Source organism: Zingiber officinale, chromosome 1A (genome assembly GCF_018446385.1).
Source record: "Zingiber officinale cultivar Zhangliang chromosome 1A, Zo_v1.1, whole genome shotgun sequence".
NCBI classification, from domain to species: Eukaryota; Viridiplantae; Streptophyta; class Magnoliopsida; order Zingiberales; family Zingiberaceae; genus Zingiber; species Zingiber officinale.
This window is the reverse complement of record NC_055987.1, coordinates 190,386,062-190,402,156: the sequence shown is the minus strand read 5'-3', so window position 1 is coordinate 190,402,156 and position 16,095 is coordinate 190,386,062. Positions and strand designations below refer to the sequence as shown.

Genomic DNA, 16,095 nt, shown 5'->3' with positions numbered 1-16,095 from the left:
TTGATCCAAAACTTAATCTATTTGTTCTTTTAGGTTTTGACTTGGATCTCCTGCGGAACTTAACACATTCGACCCAAGTCACCTTAAGTTATTAATTCCATTAAATATTAATTTCCATAATTGGTTCCCAGTACTGACGTGGCGAGGCACATGACCTTCTTGGATATGGGAGCAACCACCACCGACTAGACAAAACCTTTTATAGAAAGCTAATATTTAATTTCCTAAAATAACTTTAGGTTAACCGAAAAGAACAATCAAATCACAAGGAAAAGAAAAACAAAAGAACACTATATCGAAAACAAATATGAAACACTAAAATCGTATGCCTCTTGTATTTGGTATTATTTCCAAAAATAACTAGTATGATGCGGAAAGGAAAAATACTAGTTATACCTTTTAGAAAGACCTCTTGATCTTCTATCGTATTCCTCTTCTAACCTCGGACGTTGTGTGGGCAACGATCTTCCGAGATGAGAACCACCAAGCACCTTCTTCTTCCTTGCAAGTTTCGGCCATCAAAACTTCTTCTAGGATGAAGAGGTTCGGTCACCACCACCATGCTCCAAGGGATGCTAGAAACAAAGCTTTCTTTCTCTCCTTCTTCTTCTTCTTCTCTAAACTTGATCCGGCCACCATATGAGTCTCCACAAGAAGGATGAGGTTCGGCCATCAAAGAGAAGAAAAGAGGAGAGGATAGCCGGCCACACCAAGGAAGAAAAAGAGAGAGGAAAAATAATAGAGTTGTTCACCATGAAGGCACCTCTACCCTCTCTTTTATAATCATTGGCCTTGGAAAATAAGGAAATTTAAATAAAAATTTCCTTAATTCTTTTGCCATTGATAAGGAAAATTTATTTAATTAAAAATAATTTTTTTCCTCATCAACAATGTGGCCGGCCACTTTAAACCAAGCAAAGGAAATTTAATTCAATCAAGAATTAAAACTTTCCTAATTTGTTTCCGGAAATTTTATAAAAAATTTCTCTAAAATTTTTTCCCTTCATGATGGTCAATAAAAAGGAAATTTTATAAATTAAAATATTTCTTTTAAACATGTGGATTAAAAAGAAAGTTATCTTTAAAAATTAAAATCTCTTCCAATCTACAAATAAGGAAAGATATCTAATCTTTTCTTAATCTTTGTAGAAGCTTTATAAAAGAGATATTTAATTTTTAAACTCTCTTTTAAATCATGAACATGATTAAAAGGAAAGTTTTTACCAAAATTAAAATCAACCTTTTAATCTACAAATAAGGAAAGAGATTTAACTCTTCTCTTAATCTTTTGTAGAATCTTATAAAAGGAAAGATTTAAATTTTTAAACTCTCTTTTAAATCATGTTATCCACATAAGAAAAATTTTAAAAATAAAATTCCTTTTTATTTTAATAGGGCCGACCACCTAAGCTTGAGTTCACATGAATTCACCCATGAACCAAAACATGGCCGGCCCTAGCTTGGTCTCTAAGCTAGCTTGACCGACCCCCTATAGGATGGGTAAGAAGGTGGGTATAGGTGGGTATAGTACTCTATAATTAAGAGGCTACGATAGGGACCGAGAGGAGGAATTGGTTTTGGTCTCCCGATAAAATTAAGCATCCCGTGTTCGCCCCGAACACACAACTTAATTTTATCAATAATAATTCATTCCACTAGAGAATTATTATTGAACTACCGCATCAATCCCAAATTACATTTTGGGCTCCTTCTTATTATGAGTGTGTTAGTATCCCTGTGCTTAAGATAACAAATGTCCACTAATTAAGTAAGTTACTGACAACTCGCTTAATTAATATCTAGCTCCAAGAGTAGTACCACTCAACTTCATCGTCATGTCGGACTAAGTCCACCTGCAGGGTTTAACATGACAATCCTTATGAGCTCCTCTTGGGGACATTCTCAACCTAGATCACTAGGACACAGTTTCCTTCTATAATCAACAACACACACTATAAGTGATATCATTTCCCAACTTATCGGGCTTATTGATTTATCGAACTAAATCTCACCCATTGATAAATTAAAGAAATAAATATCAAATATATGTGTTTGTTATTATATTAGGATTAAGAGCACACACTTCCATAATAACTGAGGTCTTTGTTCCTTTATAAAGTCAGTATAAAAGGAACGACCTCAAATGATCCTACTCAATACACTCTAAGTGTACTAGTGTAATTATATAGTTAAGATAAACTAATACCTAATTACACTACGACCTTCCAATGGTTTGTTCCTTTCCATCTTGGTCGTGAGCTACTGTTTATAATTTATAAGGAACCGATAACATGATCTTCTGTGTGTGACACCACACACCATGTTATCTACAATATAAATTAATTGAGCAACTACATTTATCATAAATGTAGACATTTGACCAATGTGATTCTTATTTCTAGATAAATGTTTATACCAAAAGCTAGGCTTTTAGTATACACTCTAACAAAAGAGCTGCGGAAGAGTACACCGATGGACGAGAAGAATGTGCGCGGTGTTTGAGGGACGAGAAGAATGTGTGCGACGTTTGAGGGACGAGAAGCCGGAGTGGAAGTCTGCTCGAGGAGAAGGTTAGAAATTGGGTTCGGATGAGCCCTATTTCGGTTGGCTGCAATCACCCGAGTGATCGGAGCTTCGGAAGAAGACAATGAGTCAAAAGGAGCTGGAAAAGCAAGTTGAAGGCGCCCTCAACAAAGTGTTGGAGGCGCCTCCATGGCCTACAGGCTTGAGGGTGCCCTCCACATTGTCCAGGGCGCCCTCAAGGCCATTGAGGGTGCCCTCGACCCAGTCTACTTGATTGTTTCGAGTTTGGATAAAGTTTTATCCGATGTCTCGGCTGGAGGCGCCCTCAACCCCTTTGGAGGCGCCCTCAAGACTCGAGATAGGATTTCTAGGAGTTATATAAAGGGCCCTGGAGCTAGGAATTATTCATTTAACTATGTATTCAATTCCTAGCAACATCTGAGCTTTCTTAGTGTGTAAAACGACTTCTCCGCCTACAGTGAGGGAAACATTTCTAATGGAGTTGTTCAACCGCCTTGGATTAACAACCACCTAGGTTGTAACCAAGTCAAATCCCTGAGTCTTCTCTCTTTCCTTTCTGTTATTTTATTTTTATTTTATTGTTGCTATTTTAGAGTTGAAAGAACGAGGAGGGTATTTTCTTATGGCAGGCAATTCACCCCTCCCCTCTTTCCAGCTTCGCTGCACCAACAAGTGGTATTAGAGCCAGACCACCTCAGAAGGACTGACCGCCGACTGAAGCATCAAGATCAAGACGATGGTTGGTGCAAGTATTCATCCCTCGAAATTCGACGGAGACTTCGCTACATGGAAACGTCGAATGGAGGTATTCTTCAAAACAGAATTTGATATTCTTTTAATTATGAAATATGATTTTGTAGCCCCTAAAGATAAGGAAGAATACAACTGGATAAAAAAGGAACAAGCTAATTTCATGACCAACGGAAAGGCTGAGTTCCATTTGCTCAGCGTTCTGCCGCCCCAGGAGGTAAGTCGAGTCGGAAGCTACGACTCTGCCAAAGACCTCTGGGAAAAATTCCTAGACCTCCACGAAGGTACCTCAGAAGTGAAGTTAGCAAGGCGCGACATCCTCCGGACTCAACTTACAAATCTCTGGATAAACAATGACAAGAAGGTAGCGCAACTTCAAGCAAGAATCAAGGAGTTAATAACTCAATTGAACAACCTTGGAGAATCAGTAACAAACTGAGACTCAATCTGGAATGCGCTCAATGTCTTCCCAAGAACTCCAGAATGAGCGTCCTTAGTAGATGCATACTACATCTCTAAGGACTTTGAGGTAAGTACGTTAGAAAATTTATTTTCTACATTTGAACTTCATGAGTCTCGAATTGCAGAACCTAAATAAATAGAGAAGTCAAATCTCAATGTTGCCCTACAAGCCGAGATGGGCAATCCCGACTCCGAAGCGTCGATCGATGAAACTGAAGCGGCGCTATTGGTAAGGAAGTTAAATAAGTTTATTAAGACTAATAAATTTAGATCACAGTCGAGAAAGCATCAATGCAACAGAAGGACGGTCCAATGCTACAACTACAACGAGGAAGGGTGCATCAAAGATGACCGCCCAAAATTAAAGAAAAGGGACAAGGAGAAGTCCCAAAGACCGACGCCCTCTAAATGCAAGAGTCTGAAGGCTACATGGGATGAGTCATTATCCTCTGAATATAAAGTCGAAGCCTTCTTGGGATTAGCACTGATGACCAACCATCAAGTTGAAGACGATGAGACCAGCTCAGAAATGAGCATAGATGAAGGGGGGATCATCAGAAGAAGAAAGTTGCGATGAAGGGAGAGCATCAGAAATTGAGGTAAGTAAGGTACGTGCTCTAACTCCCAAGCAATCCTTTCAGTTCATTAAAGTGCTTACTAAAAATTTAGTTATATTAGAAAAGGAAAATGATGAGTTAAAATTAAATTTAGTAAAAGCATGCCCTTTAGAAATGTACGATAATCTAAAATTAGAAAATGAAAATTGAAAATTGAAATTAAAAAATTAAAAAATGATTATACATGCTTAAATAAATTTTAAAAATAAAAACTTAGAATTTATGGTAAATTAAATTGGTATATTAAACACTACCAAGGACAACTTAGAAAAATTTTCAGAAATTATGTACCCCCTAAGTTTTTGATTAATCCAGTAGGAAGGAACCTATACTAGATTCCAAAATCTTTTCTAAATTAAATTTTCTATAAGCTAAGGCTTTCAAAAGAAATTAAATATTTAAATTCCTTAAAAGGCTTTGCCTAGAAGTGGTTGATAATCCAATAACCAAGAAGATCTAGTGTCTCGCCACAGCCTGGAAGCCGATTATCGAATTGAATGTTTAATTGACAAACTGATAAGCAATTTAGAAATTTTTTTATGCTTAATTGCTAATTATTTCAGAACTTAGAAATTATTTTTGAAAATGATTTATTTTAAACTTAAAATTTTAACTTAGAATTTATTTTGAAAATTTTCTATCCTGTTTTTTGCTGTGATCAAAGGGGGAGAGATAGGAACAAGTTTAGGGGGAGTTAATATTTTTTTAAAAAAAAATAGTGTTGCAAATTATATTATTACAATCTTTATGCTTAAAATGTTAGTTTAGTAATTTCTTTAAATTACTACTTGTCTATTTTTACCCTAACTTGAACTTGGATTGATGCACATCAAAAAGGGAGAGATTGTTGGACCCCGTGGTTGTTTTGATGTGATCAACCAAGTTAGGTTAGGTCCTATTTGATTTTAATCCCTATGTTTAAGTGTACAGGCCGCTTAGGAGTACAGGAAGTTGAGCGGAAGACGTAGCTAGCGAGAAGGACGACACGGGAAGGGAGCCGACGGGCTCGGTGCGTCCGAAGGATGAAAGAGCTGCGGAAGAGTACACCGGTGGACGAGAAGAACGTGTGTGATATTTGAGGGACGAGAAGCTGGAGAGGAAGTCTGCTCGAGGAGAAGGTCAGAAATTGGATTCGGGTGAGCCCTATTTCAGTTGGCCGTAATCACCCAAGCGATTGAAGCTTCTGAAGAAGAAAAGGAGTTAAAAGGAGCTGGAAAAGCAAGCTGAAGGCACCTTCAATGAAGTGTTGGAGGCGCCTCTATTTCCTACAGGCTTAAGGGCGCCCTCATTGCCTTAAGGGTGCCCTCCACATTGTCCAGGGCGCTCTCAAGGCTATTGAGGGCGCCCTCGACCCAGTCTACTTGATTGTTTTGAGTTTGGATAAAGTTTTATCAGATGTCTCGGCTGGAGGTGCCCTCAACCCCTTTGGAGGCACCCTCAAGACTCGAGATAAGATTTCTAGGAGTTATATAAAGGTCCCTGGAGCTAGGAATTATTCATTTAACTCTGTATTCAATTCCTAGCAACATCTGAGCTTTCTTAGTGTGTAAAAAGGTTTCTCCGCCTACAGTGAAGGAGATATTTCTAGTGAAGTTGTTCAACCACCTTGGATTAACAACCACCTAGGTTGTAACCAAGTCAAATCCCTGAGTTTTCTCTCTTTCCTTTCTATTATTTTGTTTTTATTTTATTATTGCTATTTTAGAGTTGAAAGAACGAGGAGAGTATTTTCTTATTGCAGATAATTCACCCCTCCCCTCTTGCCGGCCCCGCTGCACCAACATATTCATCTAATGGCTAATAAAGCCTAGCTAGAGTTTTCTAAACTATTCTACTATAATCTAGTCTCATATATATTTCTCTAGATTATTCTAGAATATGCTACTCTATTCTTGATCATGTGCTTACTTGTCTAATCCAATTCATTTTACCTTAATCATAATAGCCCAAAATCAATTTTAATTTTCAACACCTCCTCTTAAACTTGATTTTGTCACTTCAAGCAAACTTCGCATCTTTATAAAGTCTTCAAATTTGAGCAGCTTGGTAACGATATTAGCAACTTGATCTTAAGATTTTGTGTATTCCAGTTGCTCCTCCTTTCTTATGATGTACTCTTTGATATAGTGATAGCGTATATCGATGTGTTTGTTGTTGGTTATGTTGGTGCAGTAAGCATCCGACGATCGATCCTCAGTTTTGATAATGGAAAAGGGATTCAAAGTTAAGATTCCTTGTTATCTAACGTGGTTAAATAAGGTTTCAGGAAAGTCCTAACTGCGGTTAGGCAAGGGAAAATCCTAAGGGGGGGTAACCTTAGGTCCTAGGGGGTGGTAACCCTAGGTGAAGGAAAATCCTAAGGGGGGGGGGGGGTAACCTTAGGTCCTAGGGGGCGGTAACCCTAGGTGAAGGAAAATCCTAAGGGGGGGCAACCTTAGGTCCTAGGGGGCGGTAACCCTAGGTGGAGGAAAACCCTAAGGGGCGGCAACCTTAGGTCTTAGGGGGCGGTAACCCTAGGTGGAGGAAAACCCTAAGGGGCGACAACCTTAAGTCCTAGGGGGTGGTAACCCTAGGTGGAGAAAAACCCTAGGGGGTGGTAACCCTAGGTCCTAGGGGGTGGTAACCCTAGGCGGAAAGTCCATTCGGTCTGGAGGACCGGACTGACATCAAGTAATCTCTCCTGAGGGGAGTAGGTGAGGATGCGTTCCTCATAGAGGGAACAGTAGGCGTCGGGTCGACCTAGGGTTTCCGGTTAGAAACCTGAAGTCAGACTCGGACAGTCCGGAGACTGTCTATACTTCATTTATCATATTTATTGTGCTAACTTTGTGTTGCGGGATAGTGTTTGGGACTAATGTATCTTGCAGGTGCAAAGGAGCAACCTAAAGCCTCGGATGAACAGTGTCCGAGGCGCCTCCATGGAGCTTGGAGGCGCCTCGGGTGCAAAAGCTGACCTGGCTGTGAAGCTTCAATGGAGGCGCCTTGAAGGAGGTTTAAGGCGCCTTGGAAGGCGCCTTGAGCAGGGTATAAGGCGCCTTAAACAGATGAAGTTCGACCAGTTCAAGTTTCATCCACGCGGAGGACTCGGCAGCATGGAGGCGCCTTGAACAGCCTTCAAGGCGCCTTGAACACCCTTTATAAGGGGGTTTCGACCAACACTTCAGTGAATCAAGTTCTAAGCTTTCCTTCTTCAACGTGCTGCTAACAAAGTCATTCCGAAGTGCTGCTGCGACATTCCGACGACCCGGAGCTCTAATCTTCTTCTTTCTTAAGTTGTCGGTACAAGTTTATTTCAATAACTTCAGTGTAATTTGTAATTTCTATCGTGCTTATAGTTGTTGCCCACCGGAAGCGATCAAGGATCGCGGGCCTTCGAGTAGGAGTCGCCTTAGGCTCCGAACGAAGTAAAATCCCTGTGTCCATCTGTTTATGTTTCTTTGTTCTAATTCTGCTGCTTTAACTCCGATAAGTTTCACGATTCCGATAAACGTACAAAATAGCCGCAAGCGCTATTCACCCCCCCTCTAGCGCAGTCTCGATCCAACAGGTTAGTCCTAGGAAGATCGTATCGGTTCCACTGTACAAAAATTTTGTACAAGTGTCGAACCTTTCCTAAATAACCTATTGTGTTCTTTAGAAATTAAATTAGGAATCACAAACGAAACTTAATATTATTGATTCCAAATTTAACTTATCTATTCTTAATGGTTTAGACTTGGATCGCAAGCGGAACTTAACACTATTGATCCAAATCAACTTATGTTATAAATTCAATTAAATATTAATTTCCAAAATTGACTTCCATGACTGCATGGCGAGGCACATGGTCTTCTTGGGTATGGAATCATCCACCACCGCTTAGACAAAGCCTTTTAAGGAAAGCTAATATTTAATTTTCTTATATAACTCTAGGTTTAACCAAAAAGAACAATCGAATCACAAATTCTAAAAATAAAACAAAAGAAACACAAATTCGAAACAAATCCGAAAACTCTAGAATCATATGTCTCTTATGTTTGGTATTTCCAAAAATAACTATACAAAGAAAACTAGTATGATGCAGAAAACAATTACTAGTTATACATTTCTTTGTAAGCAAATAACCTCTTGATCTTCTACCGTATTCCTCTTCTAATCTCGGACGTTGTGTGGGCAACGATCTTCCGAGATGAGAATCCACCTAAGCCACCTTCTTCTCCAAGCAAGATTCGACCACTACAATTCTCCAAGAGAAGTAAAGGTCCGGCCACCACCACCAAGCTCCAAGGGATCCTAGAAACAAAATCTCCTTTCTCTCCTTCTTCTCCTAGCTAGAACCGGCCATCAACAAGAGCTCCAAGAGAAGATGAAACTGGTCACTAAAGAAGAAGAGAAGAGGAGAGGGAGAACCTCTAGGGCCAGCCACACCAAGGAGAAAAAGAGAGGAAGAAAAAGAATAGAGTTCTCTTCTTGAAGGCACCTCCACCCCCTCTTTTATAATCCTTGGCCTTGGCAAATAAGGAAATGTAAATAAAAACTTTCTTAATTCTTTTGCCATGAAAAGATAAAATTTAATTAATTAAAATCCTTTTCTCACATAACATGGTCGGCCACCTTAATCTCCAAAACAATGAGAGTTTTAATTAATACAAGAATTAAAACTTCTTATTTTGTTTCCGAAAATTTATAAAAATTTCTCCAATAAATTTTCCCTTCATGGTGGTTTGTAAAAAAGAAATTTTATAAATTAAAATCTTTCTTTTAAACATGTGGATGATTTTCAAAAAGGAAAGTTATCTCTAAAAATTAAAATCTCCTTTTAGTCTACAAATAAGGAAAGATATCAAATCTTTTCTTAATCTTTTGTAAAAACTTATAAAAGAAATATTTAATTTTTAAACTCTCTTTTAAATCATGAACATGGTTAAAAAGAAAAGTTTTCTCTACCTTTCAATCTACAAATAAGGAAAGATTTCAAATCTTTTCTTAATCTTTTGTAGAAAGCTAAGGGAAGATTTAAATTTCAAACTTTCTTTTAAAACCATGATATCCACATAAGAAATAATTTTAATAAAAATCTCTTTTTATTTTCTATGCAACTGGCCACACCTAGCTTGTACTCCAAGCTAGGGCCGACCACTAATCTTGGCTCTATCCTTGGGTCTTGGCCAGCCCTAGCTTGGGTTCCAAGCTAGCTTGGACGTCCCCCTTGGGTTGGGTAAGAAGTGGGTATGTGGTGGGTATAAATCTCTATATACAAGAGGCTACGATAGGGACCGAGAGGAGCAATTGGTTTTGGTCTCCCGATGAAATTAAGCTTCTCGTGTTCGCCCCGAACACACAACTTAATTTCATCAATAATAATTCATACCACTAAAGAATTATTATTGAACTACCGCACCAATCCCAAATTACATTTTGGGCTCCTTCTTATTATGAGTGTGTTAGTCTCCCTGTGTTTAAGATGTCGAATGCCCACTAATTAAATGAGTTACTGACAACTCACTTAATTAATATCTTAATCCAAGAGTAGTACCACTCAACCTCATCGTCATGTCGGACTAAGTCCACCTGCAGGGTTTAACATGACAATCCTTATGAGCTCCTCTTGGGGTCATTCTCAACCTAGATTACTAGGACACAGTTTCCTTCTATAATCAACAACACACACTATAAGTAATATCATTTCCCAACTTATCGAGCTTATTGATTTATCGAGCTAAATCTCACCCATTGATAAGTCAAAGAAATAAATATTAAATATATGTGTTTGTTATTATATTAGGATTAAGAGCACATACTTCCATAATAACTAAGGTCTAGTTCTTTTATCAAGTCAGTATAAAAAGAACTTACCTAAAATGGTACTACTCAATACACTTAGAGTGTACTACTTAATTTATTAGTCAAGATAAACTAATACCTAATTACACTACGACTATTCCAATGATTTGTTCCTTTCCATCTTAGTCGTGAGCAACTGTTTATAATTTATAAAGAACTGATAACATGATCTTCTGTGTGTGACACTACACACCATGTTATCTACAATATAAATTAATTGAACAGCTACACTTAACAAATAAATATAGATATTTGACCATTGTGATTCTTTATTTTTAAATAAATGTTTATAAAAACTCGACTTTTAGTATACATTCCAACATTTGCTTCTATCATGGAAGACTGGATTCTTTGTTATTGCTATTGCAGACTTATTATCAACTCGAATCTTGGTTGCCTCTTTTTGTGGTAAACTTAGCTCCTTCAATAAAGTTTTGAGCCAAATAGCATGCAAACACATGAAGTCACAATCACACATTCCGCTTCATAAGTAGAAAACATGACAATAGATTGTTTCTTCGAAATCCAAGTGAAAGTTGTATCACTCAAAAAGAACACAAATCCTATAGTACTCTTTCTATCATCCATATATCTTCCCCTATCACTGTCATTATATCCTTCAAGTGTGAAATTGTTAGATGATGAATAAAACAACTCAAAATTTGTCGTACCTTTGATATAGCGTAGAATTCTTTTAGCGATCTTAAAGTGGGTTGTACTTGGAGCTTTCATGTAGCGGCTAACAAATCCAACAACATAAAGAATATCGGGCCTTGTGCATGTCAAGTGTTGTAAGTTTCCAACTAAGCTCTTAAGAGTGTTGAATCAACTCTTTATCTTTCACCATGCTTTGATAGTTTGATTCCACATTCTATTGGGGTGTTTATGGATTTACTGTTATCCATCTTGAACTTCTGTAATATCTCTTTTGCATAACCTTCTTGAGAGATGAAGATTCCATCTTGCCTTTGATTCACTTCAATGCCCAAATAGTATGCTGATACGGAATGTCGTGAGTGGACCCAGGGATGACGTGGTAGTTAAAGTCAAAAGGAGGTGATAGCTAACATGTCACTCTCAACAGGACTTCACTCCCCACGCAGTGCTAAGGCCTTCAATATAAAGACAACTAGCCAAAGAGCCTGTCAGACTCGAGGGACCTAGTGATTCACTCATGCTAAAACACCTAGTATATATCTGGTCAGCTATTAACTGATCAGACTTATATTCGGCCAGATTTAGGGCACCTAGCTTCCCATTCCCAAAGCACAGCTCTCGGCATATGGTTGGTTGACCCTATGGTCAGATTGCAAAGACTTGTAGCTCCACTCATTGCCAAGATACACAAAGCAAGTCCGACTGGCCTTAACGCGCCAGTTAACCATACAAGATATAGTCCCCCACTGCTACAGTGTGATTCTCGTTATATAGCCGGTTGACCCAACATTCGACTGAACCTATGGGGCTTTTGTTGGGGTTGTAAGGTTGCAAATATAGTCCCACATTGAAAATACATGGGAAAGATCATGGGTTTATAAGAGAAAGATATCTCCATTGGTAAGAGGCCTTTTGGGTAGAGCCAAGAGGAAAACCATGAGGGCTTAGACCCAAAGTGGACAATATCATGTCATTATCGAGATATCTAAATTCTTTTCGACCCAACAATTAGTATCAGAGCCCGGACTGCCAGAATAACTATCCGCCGACTGTGCACAAGAGTCATGGTCCAATTGAACCATGTGGGTAGAATATTGACCTCGAACGAAGAAGTGGGGGGTCTCGTGTCTGGATCAACAAAACTAGACACTACGCAGGAAGTCCTAATTACGGCTAGGCATGGAAGTCCTAGTAGGTCGGATGGACCGAGGGGCAGGAAGTCCTAGTTGTGGCTATGCAAAGAAGTCCTAGTAGGTCGGGTGGATCGAGGGGTAGGAAGTCCTAGTTACAGCTAGGCAAGGAAGTCCTAGTAGGTCGGGTGGACCGAGAGGTAGGAAGTCTTAGTGGGTCGAGGATCAGACATTAGGGAGTCTGTGCTCCTTTGTTTGAGGGGGGGGATTGTTGGAGTTGCAAGGTTGCAAACATAGTCCCACATTGAAAACACATGGGAAAGATCATTGGTTTATAAGAGAAAGATATCTCCATTGGTAAGAGGTCTTTTGGGTAGAGTCCAAGAGCAAAACCATGAGGGCTTAGACCCAAAGTAGACAATATCATGCCATTATGGAGATATCTAAATTCTTTTCAATCCAACATCTTTCACTCCTCATGTGACATTCCTTCTTCATAATAGTCGGTCAACCATGATGTTGGTCGGGTTTATACAACTCAGCATTCCTATCTCCTATATGTATGCAAGATAGACACCAGGTAACTCATTACATATCTGATCGGATAAAAGTATCGATTGGATCTCATGGGACTCGGTTCCCTATCCTTCAGAGATAAGTATCTTGACATATAGCTGGTCAATCATAGAACCGGCTCGGCCTACGGAACATGGCTCCCTGTTGCTTCAATATCAAATCCCTAGCATCACAATATATAGCCGAGAGACCTATGGGCCAGACGGCCTACGGGGCTGGTACCCTACTTCTTATGTATTGATCTGTTAGTATAATATACAGCCGATCAGCTAAAGGTCCGATCGAGATATATTCAGGGGACAACATTGTCAAAGAATCATAACAACTTGTCAGAGAGTAACAACCATGCGCCAAAGAATATTTTTCTCTTGTAACATATGCATTGAATGGAACCTTTCTCGAAGGTGATTATACACCTTTCATCAGCCAATATATTATGATAGCATATTCCCTCAACTGTCTCATTAATGGTGTAAGTTCCAAAAGCAGTACACAGACAGGTAATAGAAGATTCCACAGATGAGTAACTATGCATCTCCTAGGTTGTACGCCTTCCTTTGCTCAACAACTTTTGACATCCAACATTCGCTGTCACCTCATGATTGTGGGGGTTATGAGAGGTGGTATATAAAAGGGGTCCTATTCGTTGGCTAGGTACATGCTCTAACCCATCCACACACGCATCTACTACTATTCTACTATTCAATTTCCGCTCGGCCACCTTATTACTTGAGTGTCAGAGTACCTGTGTCAGGGACTTCCCTGGTTCTCGCTCTAACATTCGATTTGCTCTATCTTTGGTGTGCGCAAAGAGGAAGAAGGAGCTCATTCTTCTCTAGTCTAGAGTCTTTGCCCAGTCAACCTCAAAGCTACCTGCTCAGCGTGACATCTTCACCAGTTTCAGACAGGATCATATGTCATGAGCCTAGTATCAGTCATCTTGAACTCCTTGGTCATTACTTCTTTGAATTCTTCAAACATGCTCAGATTGCTTCCAATGAAGATCAAGTCATCAACATATAGATAGATGATCAAAATATCTTTATCCTTATTCTGAATGTCTAATGCATGCTTATAAGGACATTTGATGAAACTTGTCTCTTACAAGTAACTATCTATTTGACTATCCCATGCCCTTGTGACTTGAAGTTTCTTGTTTTTTATAGTTTCATGAAAATCATGAGCTCGTAATCGACAAAGAGACAAAAGAGAGTAAGATTATTTTGATTCTTAGTTGCCTCTTTCACTTGAATTCTTAGTAAGGTCCTCTCTTGTTTGCTGTATCCACATCTTCCTCAAAGTATGGGAAGTTGTAATCTTCATCGCGTGATTCCCAATTCTATTCTCCTTCCTCATCAAATATTGATTATCTTCTCCCGTATTTGGGCGAGTCGCAGACCAAGTGAATTAGGCGTGAAAGAAAGTCTCTCCCCATACATTTATTCACATTATCAATACATGTAAATCAATATAAACCAACCAATATATCTTAAAATTCTTAATGTGGGACTAAAGTCTCATTCACAATAATGTTTCATACTATTTCTATCTCTTCTCCATTCGCATATATCCAACATTCCCTCCCATCACTGGCTTGACTTGTACCTCTCAAAAGCCCTCCGAATACCTTTAGTTTTTTTTTGTGAAGATATCTTCCTTGAATCGCTCAAACTCTGGTGGGGAGCATGCTGTGCGGAAAGCTTTCCAGCAGAATAGATTCTAGCTCTCTTCGACATTCCAAAATTTCAGCTCGGGTGGAGGAACATCTGCAACGTTCGCAACAGTCATCTTGCGTGTGGTCAGCAACACTCTGGATCCTATCGATTCTTTTGGGAAAGCTGCTTTAATGGCGTTCCAAGCTGTCACCCCCCAAATGGCATCCATCACGACTAGATACCTTCTGTCGCTTAAGTGCTCCGACAACTTTTCCTTCACCTCTAGTTCTTCCATACCTTTTTCTTGTCCATCCATGAAGCCGAGCACTTGTTTCACAATGCTGCACAAGAGTTCTTTAACCACATACTTGTGTGACACGGGCACCCATGCCTTCCGCTGGAAATAGTTTTTGACATCTCTGCTCCTGTAGATCTTATTAGTTAGCGCTGTTTTGCCCAAACCACCAGTACCAACAACCGAGAGGACAACGCGAGCTGTTAAACTAATATCAAACAGTTGCCTGATGTCTTTCATATCTTCATCAAATCCGAAAATGTTCTAGCTCAATCTGTAGATGTAATGCCATTTATTAGCGTATAATCTTGGGCCATTTCAAATTATGCAGATCATGGAAAGAGCTACGTCAGTAAAAAAAAAAAAAAAAAAAAAAAAAAAAAATAAAAAAACAATCCATTCAAGGGCTTAGCTAATCTAAATTTACCTGGGTCACTATTAAAAAATTAAGATTACATAATATTTAAAAGATAATACTTATATATGCTACATTTTGTTAGGTGTAATATAATCTAGCTTTGTAATGTAATCAAATTTATAATGTAATATAATATAATCTCGATTATATTACTACATTTGATAATATAATGTATGTAATCTTTGATTACAATGATAATGTAATGTATGTAATCTTTGATTACAAGGGTGATTATATTTTTTTGTTTGGTGTCCATTATTTTTTATGTAATTCATATTATTATAAAATGATAAAAATATCCCGTGATCTCTACCGATGGCCGTCGCACCTCTGTCGGAGCTTGTAACAACCAGTGATCGCTGTCGTTGGCCTCCTCCGCCGGTCGCCGGCAGCCGCTGACAATCGGTAACCGGCTACGGAGATAATAGCCGGCGGTACCGGTCGCCGTCAATCGTGGTCGGCGGCCGGCGGTGGTCGCCGATGGAGGGGGGCGACGGCGGTGGACGGCAACGATGGCTGGCGGTGGGCAGCGATGGCGACTGGCGGTGGGTGGGGGCGACAACGACGATCGACGGTGGGGCGGCAACCGACGGTGGGGGCGACCGACGGTGGGGGCGACCGACGGACGCGGTGGAATTACAAAACTTCACTATCTTTTGTAATCCAGATTATATTACATTACAAGTTTAAAATTAAACCAAATAAAATAATCAGCCTTGTAATGTAATCCTAATTACATTATAAGATATATTACACCCTACCAAACGTAACCTTAGTATTATCTTGAAAATGCTTACAATAAAAACTCGTTGTTTATATTTTTTATTTTTTTATTAAAGATAATAATTTTTTAAATAAGTGTTATTTATTAATTATTTTTTTAAAATTAAAGACACTATAAAGATATTTTTTATAGTATTTATGACAATATAATTTTTTAACTAGAGCTGTCGTACTCAATCTCCTTAGTTAAAACTTTCCCAATGAAAAATCTTATCTATTTAAATGATGAGATTAACTATGAGTATGAGTTTAATAGTAAAGTGGAATAGAAATGAAAATGGAAATGAAACTCACTTAGTTATATGAGTTTAGTTGATTCTTATAAATCTAGAAATCATTCACAATTTGTCATTCATAAATCCATAATTCAAACACTATCATTTCA

At 38.8% G+C, this 16,095-nt stretch overlaps 1 pseudogene; it reads right to left on the bottom strand.

The window, feature by feature from the left end:
• The window catches only part of LOC122008628, a 47,582-nt pseudogene extending 32,833 nt beyond the window's left edge, over positions 1–14,749 (bottom strand).
• Positions 14,750–16,095: the final 1,346 nt, after the last annotated feature.